We start from the raw sequence: 11,419 nt of genomic DNA, 5'->3' as shown, positions 1-11,419 counted from the left end.
CATTTTAACTCTTATCCTAATTTCAGGAAGATTCATATTCATTTGAATATTTGCCATACTTATTTGAAATGAAAATGAATGAAAAAGTGATTTTTTGAGCGTACTTATACCCATTGGGTGTCTTGGTGCTAAGGAGCTACTAGGGACTGCAATAATTGTGAAAAACCTTAAGAAACTGATAATTCAGTTGGAAAAAATATTTTTAAAGTATTCATAAAGAGAGTAGGGCTGTGAATAGATTTAGGACCTCATCTAGAACTTGTAAAAGAACAATAGAATGTAGTCCAATAAAGCCTCAGTGGGAGAGGGACCATTGAGAAAGCTTTTATAACAACAAATACGCCCACTGGCTATGATTCCATAGAAAGACCCCAACCAGTACATCAATCCTGTGCGTCAATAATTTCTTCACCTAGTTTTTATGGTTTTTCACAGAAGTCCTTATAAAATAGTTAAACACATTTTCCTGACAATACAATTTGCCAGAAGAACATTTTGTCACATATCAATAGAAAAGACACAACTATTTACTTCCACAGCATACACGTTACAAACAGAAAACATTTAATACCCCAACATAGGAACCAACATTATTACATTAATCTATTTATACTCCTAATAAGTCCCATCATTAATTTCAAAGTTCGTTAGCTATCCATGATATAATCCTTGGATTAGCTATTGTCTCTCCTGCCCATTGGTAAAAGGGCAATATGAATCCAAGAAACACGTATGACCCCCGTGTCCGTCAACAAATCACTGCTTCTTTGTCTTCTTACAAAATGCATTCAATGCTTGAGAGGCAAACCATCAGGCACTCCCCTTGACTAAAAAGTTGCCAACTAGTTTTGACCTTTATATGGCGGGCACTTGTATTCAAAATGAAGTTATCATCAGGGCTTGGCTCTTTCGCATCAGAATGCGGGCTCTAATGAACAAATATAAAAGGAGATGAAGAAGGGTTTGTTTATCGCTTTTAAAAACCCAGATACCCTATTATGTAAACCAATTGTGTAAGTTACCACCAGTGAAATCCAGTCTCTAAGGGGAGTTATGACATTCTTAGCATTCCTATTAGACCACCTGCGTGAGTATCCCCGTAGTATCTTTACCCAGGGTCAATATCTTCCCAGTTTATAAAAGCAAAAACCCATGGTGATTTTCGTGACCAGAACCCTTGTCAACATATAATACATGCATTTAGTTCCTTTTTTCTGCACCGCCGTGTCATGGTGCTGCTTGTTCCCAATGTCCAAAATCATTGTCATAAGCAAAGCATGCACGCCCCACCTTGTCAACGTGCTGCTTGTATTAAATAGGCTTGGCATACCTCACCATATATTTTAATTACTTTTGGAAGAGCATGTCAGTTCTCATACCACTGTTAAAGGAGGACAATATACATTTCCAATAGCAAATTGTTATCTTCTTTCAGAGCACCTACATTTCGTTCCTTATTTTGTTTCATATCACGTCTACTTTACCATCGTTCTTGCTGACTATTCTGTAAAGCGGAGCATTCAATTCAGTTCCTAAAGGGAAACTGGTTGCATGTTATATATGTATGACATCACTAATGCACCATTCAGTTGTGGACAATGTAGTTCATCACTATTTTCCTCAGACTTTATAACAAAGTATCTATCTTTCACTGAGGAATTTGTTTCCAATGTTTCTTTCCACATAATGCCACTACATTTTGTATCTAAAACCCAGACTCCTATTCACGTCTTACTGATTTATGGTATTTTAAGTATAGTCGGTGGTGCTGCTCCTGCTCATTGGTTTCCAGAGTGGCAACCTAATCCAGAGCCCATGGGGAAAGTAGTGGCATAAGCATTGTACCTCCATGTAAGTATATAATTGTAGTGGGAAGTGTCAAACAAGTAGCATGGAGTCAATATAGTGCTGGTCAGGTATGTAAGCCCTGCTATCCAGACCTTGGTTCTTGAAGGAGGATACCATAAGAATTTAGCTTTAATCCTTATAGGACCTACATTATGGGAGTGAGTAAGTATTAGAACTAGATTTATTTATAGCAACCGTTTCTTCTTGATCTGAAAGGATGTAACTCAAAAGGCCCAATGCTTTATCTCTGTTCTCTAACTGACTAAGGCAGGTGTTCAACACAGAATGTTTAACCATGTAAAAACTGAGAGACCTGCGCTGGCTCCCCATCAACAAGTTAATCACGTTCAAGCTCCTCACCCATGCTCATAAAGCACTGCACAACGCCGGACCCGAATACCTCCACAGACGACTCTCTTTCTACACTCCGACCTGCCAGCTTTGCTCCACTGACCTTGCCCTCGCCACCATTCCACATATCCATAGAACGACAGCCGGCCGCACATGGAACACTCTTCCTATCCACCTGCAACAGACACAGGACCGCCTAACATTCAGGAGACACCTCAAGATCTGGCTGTTCAAGCAGTAGCAGCCACCCCCAAGCGCCCTGAGACCCTCACGGGTGAGTAGTGTGCTTTACAAATGCTATGATTGATTGATTGATTGCAACACCACTGATAGGTCGAACAGAATAAGTGCTGCTTTCCTACCGCTATCGTCAACATATTTTATTTAATCCATGGCAGTGATAAGGTACGAATCTGTGTTATGATTGCTTCTAAATCCAAAATGGGTTGAATCAAGGAGCTCATGCTTATCTAAAAATGGTGTGAGCTCCTGATTGATTAGTTTCTATAGCATTAGATGGGACTGTACTTCTTCGGATTCAGTGCGCTAGCTGAATTTTTTTTTACCAAAGGAATAACCGTTGCTGATTTGCAGGCTTTAGGAAAACAGCCTGTATTGATTGTAGTATTACAATTTTCTGTGAGATTCCTTGCAAAAAAGAAGGAGCTAAATGCTGAATTTTGGGAGGGCAAAGGTCCGATGAGGTCCCTGATTTGATGGACAGATCACATTCTTTAGCTGATTTTCAGTAAATTTAGAGACATTTTGGAGCAAACCAAAATGTGCCTGCATCATACTTGGAATAACTTGACTAGATAATGCAAATTCTTGGTAGACCATGTTCAATTTATTTTGGAAAAACTCTGCTAACTCATTACAGAAGGACTGAGTAATACCACTATCATTGGTACTGGAATGATAAGTAAGAGTTGTAATTGTAGTGAAAAGTTATTTCGAAGACTTTTTAGCTAAAGCAAATTTGGCTAAAAAGTAATTCGGTTTTTCATGAAAAACTAGAGGTTTATATTGATGAATTACAGCATTTTATTTCTCCTTTTTATGGACACTTTCCACACCATTTTGTTCCTGCCTTCAGCAATTTTGTCTGAAAATCATAAGATGATCGAAGAACCAAGGAGCTATAGCTCCGTTTTGAATAGAGCTATAGATCCAAGAGCATTGGCGACCCAACATGCACAATCCAGAACATTGTACTCCACATCGTCACCAAGTTTTAAGTTTGAATTTGTCAAAGCATCATTCAGAACATCTGGTGTAATTTTATGCCATAAGCTCAATGTTTGTGCAGTCCTAAAGTAAAGACGAGTAAAGAATTTTTTTAAATAAAAAAAAATACCACTTTATGATCTGATCAAGTGAAAGGGGGGGGTGGAATCATACTTCAAAAAGTGTTCATTAGAGAAAATACCATCTAGCATATGATCATGGACGTCAGGTCACCAAAATGCCACAGGTATCAGAAGTGACATCACGTGCCATTTTATCTTTAAAACACACACATGCTTACATAAACACACATTCATTCATACACAGATTTCTCTTTTACATAAGCACATTGTCACCCACAAGCATGCACACAAGATACATTTAAAAGTGTTTTTACTTACCTCAGCTACCAAGGAGAGTCATATTCCAACTAACTGTACTCGATTTTATATTACACTAATAGTGACTAATATATTATTCACTATTAGTGTAATTAAAAAAACTGATTGCAAATAAAGAAGTGGAGCCCCAAGCACGTCCATGAGAACGTGCTGCCCCTGTGCTCCTGGCACTAATTTTGCCACCTCTGAGGTCAGGGGTTGCAGAGGGAGTGCCACGGGCCCCAAGGGGTAAGCTGGGTGCCACAGCTGTGACTCCTGACGACCCCATATGATGTCCATGCGTATGATTAGCCAAATGAGTAGAATTATTAACACATTGACAGAATCCCAAACTTTTCATTGTATCCAGCAAAACTAAAGTATCATTACTCCCACCACACTCTAAATGGAAGTTAACATCTCCTTCTATAGAAATATTCATAATGGGAAGCAATGCACTCAACGTTCTTAGAAAACCCACTTTGGAGTCTGGGCTGGGGGAGAGGGGGTCAGGAGGGGCACTAAATTAACAGACCAGAAAAATAAAGATTACCAGTGATATTAAATGTGTGAGAAAAAGCTTTGCAGTTAGAGTCTCCACCTGGTAAGCCGTATGATGCTATCCTCTGCTGCTGCTGCAGTCGTTGCTGCCACTATACAGAATGAGTGTGACTCTAAACACTACAGGGAGAAACTAGCTTGCTCTATCACTCTACACAGTACTACTGTGAACTGGAACTTGCTGAGAGATGTACCATCTTGGTGCAAGAACAGTGGAGTGCCCTCTTGTTGTTTTATCCGAAGGTAGTTCTGTGTTAAGCATATTGCAGAACTCAGGTAATGTTGCCAAGGCATGTGAAGTTTCCCTTCCCTTCCTGATCATTTTTTAACGCCTCACTCTTCGCATCGTGCAAACATCATCTAGTTGCAGGCATTGGGTACGCGGATTGCACACGTATGGGGCTATAATGTTGTAGTGATAGATTGACATGAGGGCATTAGGACCTCGCATGTAAGGAGAGAGCCTGGGGCAAAGGAAGTAGTCAGGGAACCGGAAAGGGGGAGTTAATCAGATGGGGATACAGTGGTGACTAGGAAAGAAGGAGCATGCTGAGTACCAATGAATGTGTCTGCAATTAAACACCTTCCAATAACTAAGAGTGACATCTGTCATTTGGTGAATTCACAACAGAACAACTGACACCCAGTGGCCATCCACATCATCGTGCCCTGTGGTCTCCTGTTGCAACAGCATAAAGTCAGGAGCCTACCCTGATCGCGTGGAAGAAAGCCGTCATGAACCGAGATGCGACTTTTGGAGCCTACCCCGATCACGTGGACACAGACTGCCATGAGATGCGGAGAAGGGAGCCTTCCCCGCTAATGTAGAAGCTGACTGGCAAGAACCGTGACTTTGGGAACCTACCCCGGTCGCATGCAGCCCTGTGTCTTACTCCCCTCACTGTGCTGAGCCATAGCAACCTACCTGCAGTAAGATTGCTGCTGTCTTCCCATGCCTCCAGCGTTGCCTGAATGCTTTGAAAAGACTTGCAAGAGTGCAGCTCCTCTCGGCGGACATCTTAGAGTCAGACGCTCCTCCAATGAGCCTTGATGAACTTTTGGAGGCCATTTTGAGGTCAGGCGTCACTGTAAATTCTGTTCAAAGGGCAGCAGGAGGGGATTACAACACTACTGTAACCACTCACTCTCACTTCAGGGTACACCCCTGGCAAGTTATCACCAGCAAAAGACATTACCTTTCTATGCACATAAGCCACATCTCGACGGTGCCATTTACAAAATACTGCACATAACTAGACGCATCAACTAAGCACCTTTTCCAAGGACACTGTCACATTGACTGCACACAGATACTTCTGCAGAGCCACCTGCTTAACCAAAGACATGTCAACAACTCTAGACTCGACACAACGTGCAGGACCCTGCACAGCCCAGGACATGTGAACGTCACCAAACCCAACTCCCAAAGTGGTGGAAAGAACAGCCATGCTTGATGTGTCATTCCTGTACCCATCGGAGCCTCTGGCCCTTGCATATGGTGGTGGTATGGGCCTTTGCTGGCAAGAATAATTGGAAGATTTTGAAGACTTCATGAAGGGGTCTCAGGTCTTTCACCCTGCTCAACAACTCATTGCTCCGCGTAGCTTAATAAGCAAAGAAGTTGGAGAGACCATCAAGGAACTGCCAGCTGATGTCAAGTCATTCCACCAAGACGTCTGTGAAGCACTTAACTGGAAATTTCTCCACAAGAGGAACATTGTCTATGTATGAGAGACCTTCAATCTGGCCTCTCAGGAAAAGGATGAATCTATGCAGTAGTTTAACTCACTTCACAAATGTCTAGCCCGCTACTGAGCTTTTTACACCTCCACGACTAAAGATGCCCTTTGTCTGTGGATAATAAAGGAATGTCAATCAGAATCCCTGCATCGGCATCTCCTAAAGAAGAGCTACTCCCTGGATGAAATCAAATAAATGAAGAGAGTCAATGATAAAGTTGAAGAACATGCAAAGAAATTGAAGGCAGAAAAAGTGGAAAACCTTGAACAGGCTTTCAGACCTCAAGCTTGTCATAATGAATGTCATCCGTCCGAAAGGCCAGAAGATGTCCAAATCCACAGATCGCCCCCACCTGGCTGATCGTTGTTGCTAAAATGCTACCGCTGCAGAGAGCAATCCATTCATGCCGAGTCATGCCCTGTCATGGGTCAGAAATGTCGCTGGTGTGGAACAGATAATCATTTTGAGAAAGTATGCCAAGCATCTCAAAAAGACATCAAAGAAAGTCAAGGGAATCCAGGACTCGACATGCAAAGGCAGTACGTGACCTACAAGAACACTCCACTAGCTCCTCACAATCAAGTCTCCACTCACATGTTACATACAGATCTCAATACTCTGTATCTCATGAGTCACTATACCTCATGTCAAACTCACAAGACAGAGAGGAATATGTCTGCATGGTAGCCGATCATGACAGATTAGAGAAATATCCCAGAATGCATATCCAAATGGGAAAACACCTGCTAAAATTCACGCTAAACAGTGGAGCATCTCTCAATTACATCTGTGTCACAGAGTACAATAAAATGAATCCTAAACCTTTCAGCCTCCGTGCTGCTGCATCCTTCTGTATCCTTGATGTTGTGTTTGGATTTCTAGGCACTGTCCTGATTGTTCCCAGATGGTTGGCCACCGTCTCCTTCTCATGCTCACAAAGTTGCTGAAAGACAGAATAAATGTTGAATTATGTTGGTTTTTTACTTCTACACCTTTCTACCCCTTTAGAAACTGTATTAAACGTTTGAAATAGCGTAAACATTGTCTGAAATATGCAAGACATTAACTATTAGAGCTCCTACTATATTGTAATAATGTGTTGGTTTGCCAGACTTGTCAATGCACTAGCAACATGATATCTTGTCTTCTTGTAATATGGTTACCCCTTCCAAATTCATTCTATTCAATTAGGAAATCTGATTTATACAATTATATTGCTTGTTTCATTCCACAGATAAAGCTTTGATATCTGCTTTACATATAGACTTACATTTTTTTAGCTGAGGTCATCTGAATTTTCAAACTTCTGTATGTCAGTAATCATTGTTTAATTTTAAAATATGATCCTACCTTTTAAGTGTGTTTTCACCTCAATTTATTGAACCTGTATTTGTATATCAAAATGGCTACTTGTAAGTATATCTAACAAAGCCATTGTTAGTCATCGCCATTACTCTCACCTCCTCATCTCTTTACATAAAGCTGCCTGCTAAGAAAGAGCACAAAGTTGAAGTTGTAGGCTTGGAGAGTACAACAAAACCAGATCACAAATATTTGAAATATATAATAAGGTATATAGAAGATATTCACAACGTCATTGTAATGTTGCTATATCTATCATGTTTGTGATGAAATATCCGGCTCTACATAGTCAAATCAATGGTCTTCCTTTTTGACAAATTACATTCTTCTGACACACATTTTTAATATGCTAAATAATTGTGTGTCATAGATCCAAGTTACCTAAGCACATCATATGAAACTGCTGCACATCTCAGATTGCTATATTTAAAAACAGAGTTGAAAATGTAATATACACAGAGTATTAAAATGAATTATCATATAGTTCCCTATTTTGTTTACAGATTTTTAGACTCTTTCACAAAGACAATATCAATCTCATTTCAAAGACTTTACTTGTTCACATGATAGCAGTTTAGTTTCTCATACTGAAATTTTCACAAACATCCCTGAGATGGTACATGAAGTCTTGTGGAAATATGCATAGTTACATCATAGAATTGCAAAAGATGTGGATAAGTCTCTCTGAAATGTATTTAAAAATATGTTCCTCTGAACTTACTGTTTCTTGCCATGAATGCATACTTACCTCACATTGTGAAATTGTAACTATTGGAGTGGAAGCCATTCTGTACATTGAGAATATTATCTTGACAGATCATAGGTGATGAGATCATTTCACTAGGTACACACTACGACATATCTCTGCATAATGATAAAGCAGTTTTACACATCTGTGCCTCACTTTGAAAGTATAGGAGGGCTTACTCCATCAAGTTGAACATCATGTACTTTGTACTTATATCAGTATGTTCATTACATCTAAACCTATTTAAATATGAAGAGTCAACTGGTTTATTTTTCCCTATACCATTACATAACTCTAATAATGATCAAATACATATTTTGTGTCCTTCCTTTGAGATTTGTGAGTGGGAAATGTAGAAAATATGTGATTTGCAAACAAAAAACATGGGTCATTTTCATAATCTAAGACTTTTGAAAGCCTATTTGAATTTAAGAATAATGTTTACAATTGTGTTATGTCAAGTCTTACTTTTTCTATGTTTTTCCCTATATCACAACAAACATCAGAATTAACAAGTAATTACATAATAGTTTGACACGCAAAATGTTAATAATTTAGAGAAGCAGTTTGTAATAGGGTTGCCACGGAGGGTACAGTGTTATAAGGGTTAAAAGGGTTCTATTACATATTCAGGCCAGTCAGGGGGTGGTAATAGTCAAGAACCTATTTATTCTGTTAATTTCACAGGGTTTAAAAAATAAAGGTCAGTGGTAGGTTCACTCTGTAGCCCTTCCTTGTTTTATTCCTTTTCTTATTTGTTGTCTCCTCTCCTCCACGGTCTTCTCACGCCCTCAGAATCGTTCGTCAGCCGGGTTCATGGAGAGGAAGAAGACAAAGGCAGTGGTCAAGTAAGTGGTCTTTTCAACTCTTTTGTGCATGCAAAGGAGGCGGGGGGTTGTGTCTGAGGGGTTTTTTGTGTGCCAGAAAACACAGACAGTCGCCATTCTTGTGCACTGGCTCTCAAGCCAAACAGTATTCTCCCTAAAACGTCACCTTTGTGAAAAAAGGGGGGTGTTCCCTGTTAGTTAGTGCTACTGCAAGCCAGGGATGACTTAAATGCCTATTTCAACCTTGTAAGAGGTCACGTACCTGGAAAAGCCACGTCCCTGCTGACAGCCTCTTCACGTGTCCCGAGGTTTTTCGTTCCGTCCTGTTGTTCTCCCTCCGCTCCACTGCCTCTCTGAGTTGGCTCTTAAGTCACGTCTGACTGCGGGACACTCCCCTCATGGTCCAGTTGCTCCTTGAGTTCTCCTTCGCCAGGCCGTCTCAGTCCCAGCAAGCTCGAGCCATCCTCCTTCTCTCTTCCTCAATACCCTTCTGTTTCCTTTTCATCCCCCAGACGTCAGTACGCTTACCGATGTGATTCTTCTGATCGTCTCCCTGGGGCACAGGCCAGACAGGCCAGGGCTCTCCAACCCATTTTCCTCCGTAGCAGGAGGAGACTCCCTGTCACCCAGGTTTTAAAAAATATTAACATAAACAAGTGAAAGCAGCACACCAATATGATGAAAACATATGCAGACGAGCCAGAGATACACTCCAACATGCAGCAAACAGAGCATGGAGCCAATCCCAAAAGAAGGGCGGAGTATATTGCCTAGCATTACGAGCACACAGTGAGCCCAGATGCATTGTAGTAAATGCAGTGCATGATAACACTCACTTCAGGTAAAAGTTTTTAGTATTTACCATTGTTGGTGCAGCCAGTGTTGCGTAAGTCTAACAAATGAAACACATGCAGAAAGGCCAAAAACAGAGACATTATGATACAAAATGTGTATAAAATGTAATCAAACTCAATAGCCAATAAAATAATGTATTAAGGTACAATTAAAAATGGAGTGTGATACATTTTTCATAAGTATTGAATAAGATGTAAAATGCAAACATTTTAAAACATATCATTAAACTTCAAAATTAGCCACTGATTTAAAAGTAGATTTTACGGCAGTACATGTGTGAAGTACTACATTTAAATTCATTTTCCGCATGTGACCGTTAATATTTGACGGAACATTTTCAAGGCAACAATAATTTTTTAAACAACAAAAATGTGAAATTGTGACAATTATGTACACTATTTTAGGTGACTTTACTGTTTACATTGAAGTTTTACATGACATAGAGCATGCTACATCAAACAATATTGTTGGACTTGGCCGTCTTTGCAGGATCACCCCCAAACATTTGGCTTCACCCCTCCTATTTTTCTGAATTTGTCTTGGGACTCTGTGCACCTTACCACTGCTAACCACTGCTGAAGTGCTTCTGCTCACTCCATATCACATGGTAATATTGGCCTACATCTGAGTGGCAGCATACCATATACCCAGATTCTGTAAATGAAATGCTAATAGTGGGCCTTTTGCTCTAATTGTGCCACCCACTTAAGTAGCCCTTTAAAACATGACCCAGGCCTGTCAGAAGTTTTAAACTGCTGCGTTTGGCGAAATAATCCCTTTGGCAAGCCTAAAGTTCCATTTTAATGCATATAGGTCAGTCCTAGGGTAGGCTCTAAAAAGCCTACAGGACAGGGTGCATTGTAAATAAAAAGTATGTTTAAGTACAGTGGTAGTGATAGTGAAAACTCACAAATTTGTTTGACATTACTGTTAGGCCCATGCCCTTATAGGATTGTATTGGGTATCTTATTACATCTAAGAAGTGCTAACTTTTGATTTGGAGCCACATTTCATGGCTGAGAAATGATGACTTTAATGATAAAGTCGGATTTTAAGTCACCATTTTAAAAATGCCACTTTAAGAAAGCTAGCATTTTGGTGCTGTAACCATTTGCTACCTGCACCCTGTTCCTAAGTCACATGACCATGTGTGAGTAGCAGTTGGCCTTGGTATATTTCTCTCAGGCAGCCACACAATAAAGGGATTAGGTGTGCCTGAATGTGCCATCTCAGGCAGCATTGGGGGGGGCAGAGCTGGGCACATCCCCACTTATAAATCGATGGACTGAATCTTGCTCTCACACAAAGAACTTAACAGGAATAAATCGTACCTTTAGCCAGGCTCGAACCAGGGGAGGAAGGCAGGAAATCCAGACACTTCTGAGGAGGGAAGCCTCCAACATTTTCTCCCTCTTCAAAGAAGGCATCATGGATAAAAAGGGGACTCTTAGACTCACTTTTCTGTTCACTTTCTGGACCTGTGGAAGTGCTCTTGGAGGTCTGCTTGCTGCGGTGGTTTG

The 11,419-nt window shown here is 40.5% G+C and overlaps 1 long non-coding RNA gene across 1 annotated transcript; it reads right to left on the bottom strand.

Annotated features, from left to right (window-relative positions):
- Positions 1 to 696: 696 nt before the first annotated feature.
- Positions 697 to 9,359, bottom strand: LOC138283211 (uncharacterized). The gene is made up of 3 exons (XR_011201131.1): positions 9,307 to 9,359; positions 6,930 to 7,050; positions 697 to 928 (listed from the first exon to the last, which is right to left on the bottom strand). It is a non-coding gene; the product is annotated as an uncharacterized lncRNA (long non-coding RNA).
- Positions 9,360 to 11,419: the final 2,060 nt, after the last annotated feature.

This window comes from Pleurodeles waltl, chromosome 3_1, assembly GCF_031143425.1.
Source record: "Pleurodeles waltl isolate 20211129_DDA chromosome 3_1, aPleWal1.hap1.20221129, whole genome shotgun sequence".
NCBI lineage: Eukaryota > Metazoa > Chordata > Amphibia > Caudata > Salamandridae > Pleurodeles > Pleurodeles waltl.
This window is presented reverse-complemented; position numbering and strand designations above follow the sequence as displayed.